We start from the raw sequence: 18,130 nt of genomic DNA on the forward strand, positions 1-18,130 counted from the left end.
AAGAGGAAAAAGCATTCAGCGTTCAGTACACGTGGTCTACTACAGAAGCAGTTTTACCTTCCATTGTTTGAAATGTTAAAAGCGGGAGGAAGCATCCATGTGATATTAGGGTAGCATCACGGCACAAGAGAATGAATCCACCAATCAGAACCCGGAGGATCTGGTCCTAGAGGGAGAGGATGACAGCTGGCGAAGTCCATGGCCCAGCTGAGGAGAAAGCTCCAACCCGCCTCCTCCAGACCTGGCCCTTTATAACCACCCACCTTCCAGAGCCCTCCCCCTTGACGGCGATAACCCTCTAGCCTAGCCTGCTGTCCGGCCCGGACCAGCCCAGCACCCTGGCAACCTCCTCCTTCTTGCCTCGTCCCCAGCCTCTAACCAGGCCCCGCACCCACAGTGGCCTCCACTCTCTCGCCCCGCCCCAGCATCTGTTCAGGCCCCGCCCCCTCAGCAACATTTTCCCCTCCTGCCCTGTCCCAGCTTGGTGTCCAGAACCCTCCCAGACAGGATCCACTACCAGCCCATGGTTGTTCTGCACGGAGAGCCCAGGACTGACTCAGGTGAGCGTTTGTTTCTGTTTCAAACTTGCCTTTCGTAGCGCCCTAGCCCCCCAGTCCAGCCACACCAGGAATTTGGGTGCGTCGGGATGTTTATTTCCTTCTTTGTTTGAGATGGAGTCTCGCTCTGTCGCCCAGGCTGGAGTGCAGTGGCGCGATCTCGGCTCACTGCATGCTCCGCCTCCTGGGCTCACGCCATTCTCCTGCCTCAGCCTCTTGAATAGCTGGGACTACAGGGGACCACCGCCACGACCGGCTAATTTTTTGCATTTTTAGTAGAGAGGGGGTTTCACCGTGTTCGCCAGGATGGTCTCAATCTCCTGACCTTGGGATCCACCTGCCCCAGCCTCTCAAAGTGCTAGGATTACAGGCGTGAGTCACCGCGCCTGACTTTTTTTTTTAATAAAATGTTTCACATATTACCAAACCCAGCCAACCAATGCACTCATAACAGATTCAGAGATTAAAAAATATATTCTCGATAAAACATGTCCAACTCTTCAGATAGGGATGACATTTTCAGCTTGATATGGTAACGTGACTGTGACCTTATTAGCAGTTTTTATGCGAATCCACTGGGGAATAGAACAATTTTGCTTTTGTTTCTTGGCCAAGACTCACCTAATTCTGAAAGTCTTGTGAGAAGACATGGCAAGAAGCGAAATCAAGCACACGCTATGATGACGGAGACAGGAGAAGGGGCTTGACTTTTTCTTTTTTTCAGACTAAGTTTCTTTCTTTGCTCCCAGGCGGGAATGCAATGGTGCGATCTTGGCTCACTGCAACTTCCGCCTCCTGGGTTCAAGTGATTCTCTTGCCTCAGCCTCGCGAGTAGCTGGGTTTGGTCAAAATATAAACTAGAAAGGCAGGAACGTGGCCAAAGGTGGGGAACATGAGTGTTATTACCATATTCCTGCTTGACCTTTACTGCCAACGCCAACACAAATGGTCAGAGGTCCCTTATGTGAAAATCTTCATGATCTTGTGGGAAAACCCTGATTTTTGTAAAGGCTGCAAAATAGGCTCAAAAATAAATAAATAAATAAAATTTTAAAAGGGCCAGTTGCAGTGGCTCATGCCTGTAATTCCACCACTGTGGGAGGATGAGGCAGGTGGATCAGCTGAGGTTAGGAGTTCAAGACCAGCCTGACCAACATGGAGAAACCCCCTCTCTACTAAAAATACAAAAATTAGCCAGGCATGGTGGCAGTCACCTGTAATTCTAGCTACTCAGGAGGCTGAGGTAGGAGAATTGCTTGAACCCAAGAGGCAAAAATTGCAATGAGCTGAGATCACACCACTGCACTCCAGCCTGGGTAACGAGAGCAAGACTCCATCTCCAAACAAAAAAATAAAATAAAATAAAAAATAAATACATAAAAATACAAAAATTAGCGTGGTGTGGTGGCATGCATCACTATTCACAGATACCCAGGAGGCTGAGGCAGGAGAATTGCTTGAATGCAGGAGGAGGAGGTTCCAGTGAGCCGAGATCATGTCATTGCATTACAGCCTGGGGGATAAGAGCAAGACTCCATCTCAAAAAATAAAGATAAAAATAAAAAACAGGCTGGGTAAAGTGGCTCAAGTCTATTGGCCAGGCTGGTCTCAAACTGCTGACCTCAAGTGATCTACCTGCCTTGGTCTCCCAAAGTGCTGGGATAACAGGCATGAGCCACTACGCCTGGCCCATTCTTCTTAACATTAACACTTTTTATGTCAATTAATGCTTGAACTCAATGTTAAGTCAACTCAAACTCAAGTCAAAGTTGAATTGACTCTAATGTCAATTAAAGCTTTATGATTGTTTATATTCATTTTATTTGGAGTAATTGTCTCAAAAATGAATTTTCTGATGTTCTGCATGGAATGACCACAGACTGAAGACCTTGCCACCCTTATGACGTTGGTAAGATTTCTGTCCAGTATGGATTCTCTGATGTCTACATCATGGATTCGCTGATGAACTACAAGTTATGAACGATGTCTGAAAAATTTGCCACATTTATTACATTTGTAGATCTCACTTCACTATGGATTCTCTAATGATTTTCAATGACTGTAGCATTATTGAGGACTTTGTGAGAATCATTATATTTGTAAAGTTTCCCTACACCATGGATTGCTTGGTGGTGAATAAGTATTGACTGCCTAGTAAAGGCTTTGCCACATTCATTACACTTGTAAGGTTTCTCGCCAGTATGAACTATCTGATGTTTTGCAAGGTTTGTTTTTTGATTAAAAACCTTGCCACATTCATTACACTTGTAAGGTTTCTCTCCAGTATGAACTCTCTGATGTTGTGCAAGGCTTGTTTTTTGATTAAAAACCTTGCCACACTCATTACACTTGTAAGGTTTCTCTCCAGTATGAACTCTCTGATGTTGTGCAAGGTGTGCTTTTTGATTAAAAACCTTCCCACATTTATTACACTTGTAAGGTTTCTCTCCAGTATGAACTCTCATATGGTTTGCAAGGTATGAATCACTCCGGAAAGCCTTGTCACAAACCTTACATTTGTATGGTTTTTCTCCAGTGTGAATTCTCCTATGTCTTTCAAGGTGTGATTTGCGACTGAAAACTCTGTCACATTCTTTACATTTGTAAGGTTTCTCTCCAGTATGAACTCTATGATGACGTGCAAGGTTTTCTCTTCTACTAAAAACCTTGCCACATTCATTACATGAGTAAGGTTTCTCTCCAGTATGAAGTGTATGATGGTATTGAAGGGATGACTTCCGACTGAAACTCCTGCCACATTTATTACACTTGTACGGTTTCTCTCCAGTATGAACTCTCTGATGTACTGCAAGGTATGAATCACTCCGGAAAACCTTGTCACAAATCTTACATTTGTATGGTTTCTCTCCAGTATGAATTCTCCTATGTCTTTCAAGGTGTGATCTGCGAATGTAAACCTTGCCACATTCTTCACATTTGTAAGCTTTCTCTCCAGTGTGAAGTCTATGATGGCACTGAAGGGATGACTTCTGACAGAAGGTCTTGCCACACTCATTACACTTGTAAGGTTTCTCTCCGGTATGATTTGCCTTATGAATTACAAGGGCTGAATGTCGACCAAAGGTCTTGCCACACTCATTACACTTGTAAGGTTTCTCTCCAGTATGAAGTCTACAATGGCATCTAAAGAATGACTTCTGACTGAACGTCTGGCCACACTCATTACACTTGTAAGGTTTCTCTCCAGTATGAAGTCTATGATGGCATACAAAGGATAACATCTGAGTGAAGGTCTTCTCACACTCATTACACTTGTAAATTTTCTCACCAGTGTGACATTTACGATGACAGGCAATGTATTGCTTCTGATTAAAAACCTTGCCACAGACATCACATTTATATTGTTTCTCTCTTGAATGGGTTATGTGATGTCTCCTTAAGAGTGAGCTATAATTAAAAGCTTTGCCACACCCATCATTTTGGCAAGGTTTTTCTCTCACGCATGTTTCCTGTATTTGTGTGGATAATGAGGAATGGAGGAAATTCTTCCCATACTTATTAGAAATATGAGTTTTGAGCCTACCAGAAATTCTCTGGGATGTCGAAGCTGAGGAAGCACCACTGACAGACTTGTCCACTTGGTTACTAATTTTCCCTTCGGTCAGAAATATGCGCAGTTCAGGCAGATGCGAATGAAAGCTTGATCCAAGCTGATCTTTAATAGGCTTGTTTCCAGCATGCCTTTGAGTATGTCGGTCTGTACTACCTGTCAACTCTTTATTTTCTGTCACAGGTGCTTCATGGCCATTTCTTTCAACTTCTTGCCACTGAAACTCAAAGTGATGAATATCTTTCTTGATTTCTGGGAGGCAAAAATCTCCAATGTGATAACTTTTATGTCTTTCCAATGTCCCTGTGTGGAACCCTTCTCCTGTATTACTGTGCTCATGTGATGAGAACTCCATCATGGATTTTAAAGAGCTATCTAAAAAATATAAAGACCAATAGTTTTCCAAATAAGTACAGATGGTAAATAATAGTTAATATTGAAATGTGTAAAAATTACACAAAAAGCAATACTTATTTTAAACTTCCCAAATGTGATCTTCAAAGTTTAAGAACACCTTGTCTCAACTGAACATAAAAAAATTAGCCAGGTGTGGTGGTGGGTGCCTGTAATCCCAGCTACTCAGGAGGCTGAGGCAGCAGAATTGCTTGAACCCAGGAGGCAGAGGTTGCAGCGTGTGGAGACCACGACATTGCACTCCAGCCTGGGCAACAAGAGCAAGATTCTGTATAGAATAAAAAAAAAAAAAAGAGTTCAGTCAAGAGCCTCATATATATGAGGCAGTAAGCCTGAATTATTTCCTCGCTAGGAGGAATTTCTACAGCAGTGACTGCTACTTACAGAAGATGACCATTAGTTTATGTGATGAACACTGTCACAGTGCCAGCGAGAGACGCTTCTGTGATGGTTCTCAAAAACCAGAACGAAAGGCCAAGTGTGGTGGCTCACGCCTGTAATCCCAACACTTCGAAGCTGAGGTGAGCGAATTGCTTGAGGCCAGCAATTCAAGACCAGCCTGATCAACATGGTGATACCCTATGTCTAATAAAAATACAAAAATCATCCAGGTATGAAGGCATATGCCTGTAATTCCAGTTAGGTTGAGAGGCTGAGGTACGAGAATTGCTTGAACTCAGGAGGCAGACGTTGCAATAAGCTGAGATCAGACTCTGCACTCCAGCCTGTCCAACAGAGGAAGACTGTCTGAAAACAAACAAAGAAAAAGAAAACAAAACCAGAACTACAGCTGGAAACACTTGTCAATCAGTGTCAGTGTCATGCTTTCTATCTCATATCCTGGGTCATGCTGACAATTCTGCTCAGGGCTTCCAGGAACATCTCTTCCTAGAGCAGGATGATGTTCAACTATATTAGTCAAAGTGCTCACGAATTTTCTGTTTTTATGTAAAACCACTCCACAGGACAGTCTCTAAGAAGCTACCCATGACAGATAGGAGGGTCATCACTGCAGAAAACAATGACATGTACATCAAAAGCATGTATGGGGCAAAATCACAAAAGAGCATATAAAACCAGGAAGAGCCAAGATAGACAAGAGCAGACTCCTCATGTCTGAAGGGACATTTTCCTCACCCACAAACTCCAGGTTCCTGTAGTTCTCCAACATCACTTCCCTGTATAAAGCCCTCTGTGCAGGGTTTAGGCATTTCCACTCCATGAAAGAGAACTCTATAGCCACATCCCTGAAAGTCAAGCGTCCCTAAAATAAAAAACACATTTCAACAAAACATTGTGAAGGAGTATGTTATCGCCCTCAAGTGAAATGAGAAAAGAGAAAATAAGTATTGATTTGATCCAAGACTGTGTTCTGACAAATTCACATTAAGGTATTTTTGAGCAATTTTTCTGTATAGTTGCATTTTATTGTACTTTTTCAGGATAGCTTTTAAAATCCCTTAAGTCACTATGGAAGTCTCAGTTTTACGGACAATATAAAAAAATATATGGCCTGACACGGTGGCCCATGCCTAAAATTCCAGCACTTTGGGAGACTGAGGCAGGTGGATTGCCTGAGCTGAGAAGTTCAAGACCACCCAGGACAACATGGCGAAACACTGTCTCTACTAAAAATACAAAAAAAAAAAAAAAAAAAAAAAAACAGGTGTGGTGGTGCAGGCCTCTAGTCCCAGCTACTTGGGAGGCTGATGCAGGAGAATAACTTGAGAACAAGAGGCGAAGTTTGCAGTGAGCCAAGATTGTGCCATCGCACTCCCAGCTTGGGCTGCAGAGTAAGACTCCATCTCAAACAATATATATATCTATATATAATATAGATATTTTATATATATAGATATTTTATATATATATAGATATTATAATTATAGATATTATATATATATGTATTTCTATACAAATATATATTAAATATATTATTAAATAAATATATATTATACATATTATATATATACACATATATAAAATAAGTCTAGGCATGGTGGCTCACACCTGCAATCCCATCACTTTGGGAGACCGAGGTGACTGGACCACTTAAGGTCAGGAGTTTGAGACTAACCTCTCCAACATGGCGAAACTCCGTATCTACTAAAAATAAAAAAATTGGCTGGGCATCGTAGGGAGGTGCCAGTAATCCCAGCTATCTAGGAAGCTGAAGCAGGAGAATCGCTTGAACTCTGGAGACAGAGATTGCAGTAAGCCAAGATCACACCACTGCAATTCTGCCTGGGCAACAGACTGAGACTCTTTCCCAAAAAAAAAAAAGAGTGTGAGTGTGTGTGTGTGTGTGTGTGTGTGTGTATATATATATATATATATAAAAATTATGTATTATCTACATAAACTGTGGGATTGGCTGCACACGGTAGGTCACACCTGTAATCCCAGCACTTTGGGAGGCTGAGGCGGGTGGATAACCTAAGGTCGGGAGTTTGATACCAGCCTGAAGAATATGGACAAATTCTGTCTCTAGTAAAAATACAAAGTTAGCTGGGAATGGTGGCGCATGCCTATAATCCCAGCTACTTGGGAGTCTGTGGCAGGAAAATCACTTGAACCTGGGAGGCGGAAGTTGCAGTGAGCCGATACTGTGCCACTGCATACCAGCCTGGGCCACAAGAATGAAACTCCATCTCAAAAAAACACAAACAACAATAACAAAAAAGAAATGAAACAAAACTGTCAAGGACTCACATGTCTTCATTCAGAGAAAGCTCCAAGGATGATTTAAAAGAGCAAGCTATCTTGTTTTCTACCTTGGAAACATGAACATTTTCAGAACTTGCAGGATAAAATACCATGACAAAACACTCATCAGGCCGGGAGCAGGGCTCATACCTGAAATCCCAGAACTTTGGGAGGCTGAGGCAGAAGGATCACTTGAGGCCAAGAGTTCGAGACCAGCCTGGTCAACATGGTGAAACCTCATCCGTACTAGTAACACAACAATTAGCCAGGAGTGTAGCACGCATCTGTAACTGCAGCTACTCAGTTGGTTGAAGCATAAGACTCATGTGAACCTGAGAGTCAGAGGTTGCAATGTGTCTCTACACTATATGCGGGTGACAGAGTGAGGCCCTGTCTCAAAAAACATGCAAAAAAAAAAAAAAAACACCCCATTCATCAAATAATTTTTTCTAAAATCTCATAACGGTGTATGAATACATTTCTAAAGGTTTGTGCTGACTTGCCACAGAACCCTCAACAGTGATTCTCCACTGAGACATGGGAATGGGTGGAAGGCTGGACTGGAAAGGGGATGCATAAGTGTATTTTTCTTTGGACTTTTACTACACAATACATATATACATCATGTGGTGTTTAAAATAAAAGAATCAGCCAGGCGCGGTGGCTCAAGCCTGTAATCCCAGAACTTTGGGAGGCCGAGACGGGTGGATCACGAGGTCAGGAGATCGAGACCATCCTGGCTAACACAGTGAAACCCCGTCTCTACTAAAAAAATACAAAAAAACTAGCCAGGCAAGGTGGCGGGCGCCTGTAATCCCAGCTACTTGGGAGGCTGAGACAGGAGACTGGCGTAAATCTGGGAGGTGGAGCTTGCGGTGAGCTGAGATTCGGCCACTGCACTCCAGCCTGGGCGACAGAGCCAGACTCCGTCTCAAAAAATAAATAAAAAAATAAAATAAAATAAAATAAAAGAATCATTTAATAATAATGGGTAGAAAAAGAATGACTCCATCCTCTCTAACGAAATAAGTTGTGCTGTTATGTCACAGCAAACTTATAATCATTTGGACCCAAAATGCTTGCTTCATCAGAGTCCCTGTTAAAAAAAAAAAAAAAAAAAAAAAAAAAAAAAAAAAAAAGGCTCTGTGGGGTCAAAGTGCTGACAATAATTTAAAGAATTCCCTGCAGTTAGATATTTATATTGATTAAATAATTTGAAGTCAATGATGGAATAAAGCTAACTCTATCCCTGATATCTATATCAGCTTTCCATTCTATTCCAAGACATTGAAAGTGCAGAGTCTTGCTGGGCTGTCTCACACCTGCAATCCCAGCAATTTGGGAGGCTCAGGTGGGAGGACCACTTGAGCCCAGGAGTTCGAGGCTGCTGTAAACTAGAATTGTGCCATTGCACTCCAGACTGGGCCCCAGAGTGACACCCTCTCTCTTAAAACAAAAGTTTGGTGTCAGAGACATATTGACTCACTAGTGTAGCTTCAAATGCATTACAAAATCAGACACAAAATATCTCCCCTAGTTTGCCTCCTCTTCCAGAATTTACCAGATACCAATGAACATTAACGTATGACTTTTTTTTTTTTTTTTTTTTTTGAGAGGAAGTTTCACTCTGTCGCCCAGGCTGGAGTGCAGTGGCATGATCTCAGCTCACTGCAAGATCTGCCTCACAAGGTCATGCCATTCTCCTGCCTCAGCCTCCTGAGTAGCTAGGATGACAGGCACCCGCCACCACGTCTGGCTAATTTTTTTGTATTTTTAGTAGAGAGGGGGTTTCACCGTGTTAGCCAGGATGGCCTCAATCTGCTGACCTCGTGATCTGCCCTCCTAGGCCTCCCAAAGTGCTGGGATTACAGGCGTGAGCCACTGCACCTGTCGATGTATGACTTTCATATACAGTTTCTCTAATATGGTCCAGAAAGAGCTAAATGTGCATCCAGATGTGGGCTCTGAACAATCCTTGCTGCCCAACATCACCGACAGCACGGGGTCAACAGCCCATCTCCATCCATGTCTGGTGTGAGCCCTTCCCAGGTCCACGCCTAGTGGAGCCTCTTCCCAAGCTCATGTCACTAGTTTATAGGAGATAGAATTTAAGTGAAGATAAGAGGAATAGAGAAAAGGCATGGGTGAGTGCGAGCAAACCTGTGAGTTAGAACGCTTCACACTCAGAGAAGATTGGCTACTACAATACCTGGCACTTCAGAAAGCAGATAGAAGAATCCACCAAGGAATATCACTCACCTGAGGAAGAGCCATCCCTGGATACTTTTCTTTGCTCTTCTTGGTGGCTTCCTCGTGTAACATGAGGCTTTGGAAATCCTGTATGTGAAAAAAAATAAGAGATTTAATATTTAGAAACCATTCACTCCTTTCCTGTGACAAAACACACACATGGGGGAGACCTCACCCGAGAGAAAGATGGCCCCCTGCTACCCACTGCACCAGAGATCATGCAGAGATAAGAAAGTTCCACAGGAAGACCTACAAGGCTAATTTTGACCTTTCAGATATTGCTCCCCTCCTGGAAAAGTTCACACACACGCACACACTGCAGCAGGATACAGATCTTCAGGCCACAGATCTAGCCCTAACCAAATCCCATGCAGAGCACAGCCCCCTCACCTCCCTGTGGATCACAGGCTGATCTCAGCTGTCAACATGGAGGAAACTGCCGTGATATTTAATGCTGGACACAGACGAGGACCACCAGCGCCATTGTAAGTATTATTGAGTGTGGGTCCCATCCTATGGTAATAGCAATCTTTGATAGAACAAAATGCCAGTAATCCCAGCACTTTGAGAGGCCAATGTGGCTGGTTCCCTTGAGCCCTGGGGTTGGAGACCAGCCTGAGCAACATGGCGAAAGCCCATCTCTACCAAGAACACAAAAATCAGCGTGGTGTGGTGGCGCACGGCTGTGGTCCCAGCTATTCTGGAGGCTGAGGTAGGAAGACCACCACTTCTCCTGCTGCCCTCCTCCCTCTCCCTTGCCTGGTTTACAAGACAGGAGGAAATGAAGAAAGCAAAAAGTCAGAAAGAAACAGAAGATAAATAGCCAGACGACCTTGGCGCCACCACCCAGCCCCAGTGGTTAAAAACAATAATAATAATAATAATAATATCAACCCCTGACCTAAACTACTTATGTTACTTGTAATCTCTAGACATTGTATGAAGAAGCATTGCAAAACTTTCTGTTCTGTTAGCTGATGCATGTAGCCTCCAGTCACGTTCCCCACACTTGCTAGATCTATCACGACCCTTTCATGTGGACCCCTTAGAATTGTAAGCCCTTAAAAGGGCCAGGAATTTCTTTTTTGGGGAGGTCGGTTCTTGAGACGCAAGTCCACCAATGCTATGGGCCAAATAAAGCCACTTTCTTCGTCAACCCGTTGTCTGAGAGGTATTGTCTGTGGTTCATCATGCCACATTTCTTGGTTCCCTGACTGGGAAGTGAGGTGATTAACAGAAGGTCAAGGCAGCCCCTTAGGCGGCTTAGGGCTGCCCTGTGGAGCATCCCTGTGGGGTACTCCAGCCAGCTTGAGCAACATGGACTCTGAGAGCACTCCCGGGTAGGCATGTGCCCCAGAAAGATACCTAGCCTGGCCGTCCGAACTTGCAGCGCAACCAGTGTGCTTATTGTAAAGAAATAGGATATAAGAAGGATATTAGAAGGACAAGTGCCCTCAGCTAAAAGGAAAACAAGGTGGCTCAGAGCAGGAGGCCCCAGAAGGAGGCCTGTGCAATATAGCAGAAGAGTTACTGAACTGAGGAGGACCGGGTTCAAGTGCCCCCAAAGAGCCTATGGTCAAGATGACAGTTAGGGGCAAAGACATTGATTTTCTTATCAATACTAGTGCTGAACATTCAGTAGTAACCACCTCAGTTGCCCCCTTATCCAAAAAGACTATTGATATAATCAGAGCCATGGGAGTTTCAGCAAAGCAAGCTTTCTGCTTGCCCCATAATTATACTGTAGGAGGACAAAAAGTGATTCACCAGTTCATGCCTGACTACTCCTTGCCCTTGCTAGGAAAGGACTTGCTTAGCAAGCTGAGAGCCACCATCTCTTCTGCAGAGCACAGCTCTTTACAGCTGAGGTTACCCAGAATGGGAGTCATTATGGCCCTGGGAGGAGGAATGGAGACTTTTCTTAACTGACCCAGGCCAAGAGATAAGACCAACTCTGGCTAAGCAGTGGCCAAGGGTGTAGACAGAAGACAACCCTCCAGGGTTGGCAGTTAACCAATCCCCTGTACTTATAAAAGTTCAGTGTAGGGCCAAGACTTTCAGGCAAAAACAGTACCCGGTCCCCAGAGAAGCTCTTGGAAGTATCCAGGTCCATCTCAAGAGCCTGAGAGCCTTTAGAATTATAGTCCCTTGTCAGTCTCCATGGAACCCTCCCCTCCTGCCTGTTCCCAAGCCAGGGACCAAGTACTACAGGCCGGTACAAGACTTGCACTTAGTCAATCAAGCTACAGTGAGTTTACATCCAACAGTACCTAACCCGTACACGTTGCTGCCAGCTGAGGACAGCTGGTTCTCCCGCTTAGGCCTGAAAGATGCTTTCTTTAGCATTAGACTAGCCCCTGAGAGCCAGAAGCTCTTTGCCTTTCAGTAGGAAGATCTAGGGTCAGGTGTCACCACTCGGACCCAGCTTCTGCAAGGGTTCAAGAACTCCCCCACCATCTTTGGGGAAGCACTGGCTCAGGACCTCCAGAAGTTTCCCACCAGAGGCCTAAGCTGCGTGCTGCTCCAGTACATTGACGACATTCTGCTCGGACACCCCATGGCAGTCAGGTGCACCGAGGGGACAGATGCCCTACTCCAGCCCCTGGAGGACTGTAGGTATAAGGTGTCCAAGAAGCAAGTCTAGATCTGCTAACAGCAGGTATGTTACCTAGGATTTACTATCCAACAGCGGGAGCAGAGCATGGGATCAGAAAGTGGGTCTTTTGCAACCTACTGAACCCTAAAACCAGAAAACAGGTGAAAGAATTCTTAGGAGCTCTGAGTTTCTGCAGACCGTGGATCACAAACTTTGCAGTACTTGCCAAGCCTCTGTACGGAGTCACAAATGGGTAGGACCAGGAGCCTTCTGAATGGGGATCCCAACAACAGCAAGCCTTTCATGAGTTAAAAGAAAATCTTACATCGGCCCCAGCCCTGGGGTTAGCTGATCTGACAAAGCCTTTTACACCATATGTTTCTGAGAGAGAAAAGATGGCAGGTAAAGTTTTGACCCAAACTGTGGGGCCCTGGCTGAGGCCAGTGGCCTAACTCTCTAAATAACTAGATGGGGTTTCTAAAGGTTAGTGTTGGGGTCCGCATGTTTCCTAAACAAAGGAATGAACATACAAGACAACACAGGACAAGACATACATGGCGGCCACCCTGAACGGCACACTCTGCTTTATTTTATACAGCCGTTTGTGGAATGTAGCCAAGTCACGGGGCATGTGTTGCTTCTCTGACCTTTCCTTGACTCACAAGATCAGTAAAGATTGACCAGTTCCCAGAGCCCGCTGTTTACAGCTGGCTCCTTTGTCCTTCCTTTTTGCAGAGAAGGAATATCCTGCTTTGTTTGCAAGAGCAGGGCTTATCGGGAACATCTCATTTGTGAGCACGCAGTCCTCTACAGTTAGTCCCCCTGTTTGAGGGCCTTGGCAGCAACTGCCCTGCTAGTACAAGAAGCACAAAAACTAACTCTTAGGCAAAACCTGAACATAAAGGACCCCCCATGCTGTGGTGACTTTAATGACTACCAAAGGACATCATTGGCTAACGAATGCTAGACTAACCAAGTACCAAAGCTTGCTCTGTGAAAATCTCTGCATAACCACTGAAGTTTGTAACACCCTGAACCCGTCACCTTGCTCCCGGTATCAGAGAGCCCTGTCGAGCATAACTGTGTAGAGGTGTTGGACTCAGTTTACTCGAGCAGGCCTGACCTCCGGGACCAGACTTGGGCATCCGTAGACTGGGAGCCATACATGGACAGGACCAGCTTCGCCAACCCACAAGGAGACAGATGTGCAGGATATGCGGTGGTGACCCTGGACACTGCGGTTGACGCCAGAGCGTTGCCCCAGGGCACCTCAGAAAGCTGAGCTCTTTGCTTTAATTCAGGCCTTAGAATTCAGTGGAGGTAAGACTGGAAACATTTACACTGACTCTCAGTATGCCTTTTTAACCCTCCAAGTGCATGGAGCATTATACAAAGAAAAGGGCCTGTTGAAATCTGGAGAAAAAGACATAAAATCTTGCAATTATTAGAAGCAGTACAGAAACCCCACAAGGTGGCAGTCTCCACCTCGGTTACCTTAGAGAACCCCAGAACTGACTCAGAAGCTCGAAAAGCTGGGCATGTCACAGCCCCCCTGCTCCCTCAAGCACCTGACCTTGTATCTACTTATTCTAAATAAGAAAAAGGCTTTCTCCAGGCAGAGGGAGGACAGGTGATGGAAGAAGGAAGGATCCGGTTACCAAATAGGAGAGTAGGTGTGCCACAGCTGCTAGGAGCCGCAGTTGTACTGGGGGTGCATGAAACCACCCATCTAGGTCAGGAGTCACTTGAAAAGTTGTTAGGCTGATACTTCTACATGTGGCATTTGTCAGCCCTTGCCAAAACCATGGCGCAGCAGTGTGTTACCTGCCGACAGCACAATGCGAGGCAGGGTTCAGCCGTTCCGCCGGCATGGAATGGAAAGCAGCCCCCTTTCAAGATCTCCAGGTGGAATTCCCTGAAATGCCAGTGTAGAAGTAACAAGTATTTACTCGTTCCTGTGTGTACCTACTCTAGGTAGGTGGAGGCTTTTCCCATATGAACTGAGAAAGCTCATGAAGTAACCCATGTGCTTCTTCGAGATCTTATTCCTGGATTTGGACTGCCCTTACGGATCAGCTCAGATAACAGGCCGGCGTTTGTGGCTGACTCAGTACAGAATACGGCAAAGGTATTAAAGATCACATGGAAACTACGTGCTGCCTACCAACCTCAGAGTTCCAGAAAGGTGAAGCGGATGAATGGGACTATCAAAATAGCTTAAGGAAAGTGTGTCAGGAAACAGGATTAAAATAGATACAGGTTCTCCCTATGGTATTGTTAAAGACTAGATGTACTCCCTCCCTCTGAGAGAAGAGGATATTCCCCTTATGAAGTATTATATCATAGACCCCCTCCCATACTACGGGGACTCCCGGGCACTCCCCCAGAGTTAGGTGAAATTGAGTTACAGAGACAGTTACAGGCCTTAGGAAAAATTACACAAACGATTTCAGCCTAGGTAAATGACAGATGCCCCGTTAGCTTATTCTCCCCAGTTCACTCTTTTTCCCCAGGTGATCGACTGTGGATCAAGGACTGGAATGTAGCCCCTTTGCGCCCACAGTGGAAAGGACCTCAGACCGTCATCCTGACCACACCCACCGCCGTGAAGGTAGAAGGAATCCCAGCCTGGATCCACCACTGCTGTGTAAAACCTGCATCTGAAACCTGGGAGGCAAGACCAAGCCCAGATAACCCCTGAAAGTGACCCTGAAGACGACGACAAGCCCTGCTCCAGTCACACCCGGAAGCTGACCGGTCTACACACGGCCGGAGCATGAGGAGGCTCATCACGGGACTCATTTTTCTTAAATTTTAGACTTGTATAGTAAAGGCTTCAACTGACCTTCCTCAAACTAAGGACTGTTCCCAGTGTATTCATCAAGTCACTCAGATAGGACAGCAAATTAAAACAATCTTTCTGTTCTATAGTTATTATGAATGTACAGGAATGTTAAAAGGAACTTATTTGTACAATGCCACTCAGTACAAGGTATGTACCCCAGGAAATGACCAACCTAATATATGTTATCACCCATCTAAGCTCCCTGCAACCACCGTTTTATTTTATTTTTATTTTTTATTATTATTACTTTTTGAAATGGAGTCTCGCTGTCGCCCAGGCTGGAGTGCAGTGGTGCGATCTCAGCTCACTACAACCTCCGCCTCCCGGGTTCACCCATTCTCCTGCCTCAGCCTCCCGAGTAGCTGGGACTACAGGCACCCGCCACCACGCCTGGCTAATTTTTTTGTATTTTTAGTAGAGACAGGGTTTCATCGTGTTAGCCAGGATAGTCTTGATCTCCTGACTCGTGATCCGCCCGCCTCAGCCTCCCAAAGTGCTGGGATTACAGGCGTGAGCCACCGTGCCTGGCTACCACCGTTTTTCAAATAACATTAAGAACTGGTCTTTTCCTAGGTGATTCAAGTAAACTAATAACTAGAACAGAAGAAAAAGAATCCCCAAACAAGAAACTTTAAATCTGATGCTTGTGCAGCCATTAATAGTAACAAGCTAAGATTAAGATGTGGATCTCTTAACTAAGAAAGGAGCTACACAGTAGAAAATAAATATGTTTGTCATGAGGCAGAGGTGTGTGAAAATTGTGCCTATTGGCCATGTGTTATTTAGGCTACTTAGAAAAAGGACAAAAAAGACCCAGTTCACCTTCAAAAAAAAAGAAGCCAACCCCTCCTGTGCTACCGGTCACTGTAACTCACTAGAACTAATAAGCACTAATCTCCTACACTCCCATTAGAAAAAAAGAGAACGTGTAACCCTGAGGATCAACAGGACAAGGCTAAACCCCCAAGCTGCCATTTTAGTCCGAGGGGAGGTCCACATGCGCTCTCCCAACCCAGTGTTTCAAGCCTTTTATAATGAGCTAAATCTGCCAGCACCAAAGCTTCCAAAAAAAAAAAGGGAAGGAACTTGTTTCTATACTTAGCAGAAAATGTAGCTCATTCCCTCACTGTTACTTCTTGTTATGTATGTGGAGGAACCACTGTCAGAGACCGATGGCCTTAGGAAGCCCGAGAGTTGGTGCCCACTGATCCAGTTCCTGACACAATTCCAGTTCAGAAAGCCCAAACTAGCAACTTCTAGGTCCTATAAACCTCAATTATTAGACAGTACTATGTAGCTAAGGAAAGAAAAAACTTCACCACCCCTGTAAGAAAGCTCAATTGTCTAGGACAGAAGTTGTACAACAGCACAACAAGGACAGTCACTTGGTGAGGCCTAAACCGTACTGAAAAGGACCCATTAAGTACATTTTCTAAATTACAGACTGCCTGGGCTCATCCAGAATTTCACTGAGACTGGACGACCCCCGCTGGACCATACTGGATACGTAGGCACAGAGACCATCTCCAATAACAAAGAAGAAAAGGAAACACCTGGGCCCTGGCTCTGGGAATCTAAGGCCAATTAACGTAAACTTTGCAAAACTAGACCAAAGGTAAAAACCCCGTCTCCCCACCCGGAGTAACAAAGGAACAAAGGCTACTCTCCTGTAGCCCTCCCATTTCCACCACGTCTCAGATGGAAAGCGAGAGAGCCCAGGAGTGGCCACGGCCAAGCACGGCCACCCCTCCATCTGCATAGGGTACCCATCTGCTCCATCTGGGCCAATTCACCTCAGCATTTCATCGGCCAAGGGCCAGATCCTTCATCCAGATAAGGGGTAGCCCATAGGGACCTCAAAAGGAATATTTTAATCCCCCAAAACGTTGTAAACGGTGCCCTGGAGACGCTCGCTCGGGCCCACTCCCACCCTGTGGAGTGTTTTCCTGACCCCCGGCACTGGGGCTGCAGCGCTGCGCTCCAGGGGCCGAGGAGAGCGAGACTGGGGGGCGCTCTGGAGCAGGGCGAGAATCCAGCTCGCGGGTGAGGACTTGAAACAGCGCGAGGCGGGAGAAGGGTCAGGAAAGATTTTTGCAAAGGAAACTTTTGCGACAGGAGGTGTCTGCACGGCCCCACTGCAGAAAGACCGGGGACGGGACCAGTCTCAGGGTGACTTTAAACTCAAAGGAAAGAGACTCACGGACTCTGACCGGGACGTTTCAATTTGCTCTGGGTTGAGAAAGACGGGCCGGAATTTGCAGGTCTGTAGGGACCCCACGTCCCTCCTATAGCAGCACCAGAGAACTGGGAAGCACACACACACCGCAGTACAACTTTCAGTCTTCGCTGTCCGCTTCCGGGCCTGAGCCAATTAGCGCAGGACAGGAGCCGGACCTGGGCAAGACCCCCGAAGAGATGGGCGGGGCCTGGGCGAGGCCGGGGCGGGGCGCGAAAGACAAGGGGCCTGGCGCCGGAGAATAGAGTCTTGGGCTGTGAGGGGTCAGCGGGGGCGGTAAAGGGGCGGGGCCTGAGCTTCCCTCCATCTCGCTCTCCGTGCCTCTGTTTTCCGGGTTTTGCAGGTGAAACCCACCAGTAAGGCTGGAGCAGCTCAGCAGTCAGGGAAATAGTACGTCCCTGAGAAGTGGCGGTGTGGCGGTAATTGGATCCAGGAAAGTTCCTTGTTATTGAAATTAATTTTAGCAATTTAATTCCAAAGCCTCGAAGCTGTCTAGGGCAGGAATGCAAACTAGAATGCGAAATGCAAAGCCTTGCCTGAGCCAAACGTACAATTTGATGCTGACGGCCCACAGAACGGAATAGAAATCCTCTCCCTTTCTATTCTCCATTCACTGGAGTGGGAGAGTCCACCCTGTGCTCAGCTCCAGAGACTTCCCTAGGGCCACCGCCTGGGGTGCCGACTGGAGGGCTCAGGCCAGGGAAGAGGGAGGTCACTACCTGCTGCTTAAACACAGCAGAGATGTGAGTGCGGGAATGGGAGCTTGAGGTCCCAACTACTCAGGAAGCAGCAGCGGAAAGATGGCTGAGCTTGGGGGTCTCAGGTATTGCTCCTCACAGGAAGGTATTAGCTCCGGGGGCCGGGGAGGGGGGTGGTGGCGGCGGGAGCGGGGGTGGGGTGGCGGGAAACGGGGGGGGGGGCGGTGGGAGCTGCCCGCAGACCCTGAGCCAAACGA

The 18,130-nt window shown here is 46.0% G+C and overlaps 1 pseudogene across 1 annotated transcript in view; it reads right to left on the bottom strand.

Annotated features, from left to right (window-relative positions):
* LOC126943020 (zinc finger protein 888-like) overlaps positions 1-17,323 on the bottom strand; it is a 56,030-nt pseudogene extending 38,707 nt beyond the window's left edge. Inside the window, exons 1-2 of the transcript XR_007721681.1 lie at positions 17,140-17,323; positions 9,508-9,585 (exon numbers count right to left, since the gene is read on the bottom strand). The product of XR_007721681.1 is annotated as a zinc finger protein 888-like (transcript). The remainder of the gene's footprint in view (positions 1-9,507; positions 9,586-17,139) is intronic.
* Between the last annotated feature and the right edge of the window lie 807 nt (positions 17,324-18,130).

The sequence above is a fragment of the Macaca thibetana genome, chromosome 19, assembly GCF_024542745.1.
Source record: "Macaca thibetana thibetana isolate TM-01 chromosome 19, ASM2454274v1, whole genome shotgun sequence".
NCBI lineage: Eukaryota > Metazoa > Chordata > Mammalia > Primates > Cercopithecidae > Macaca > Macaca thibetana.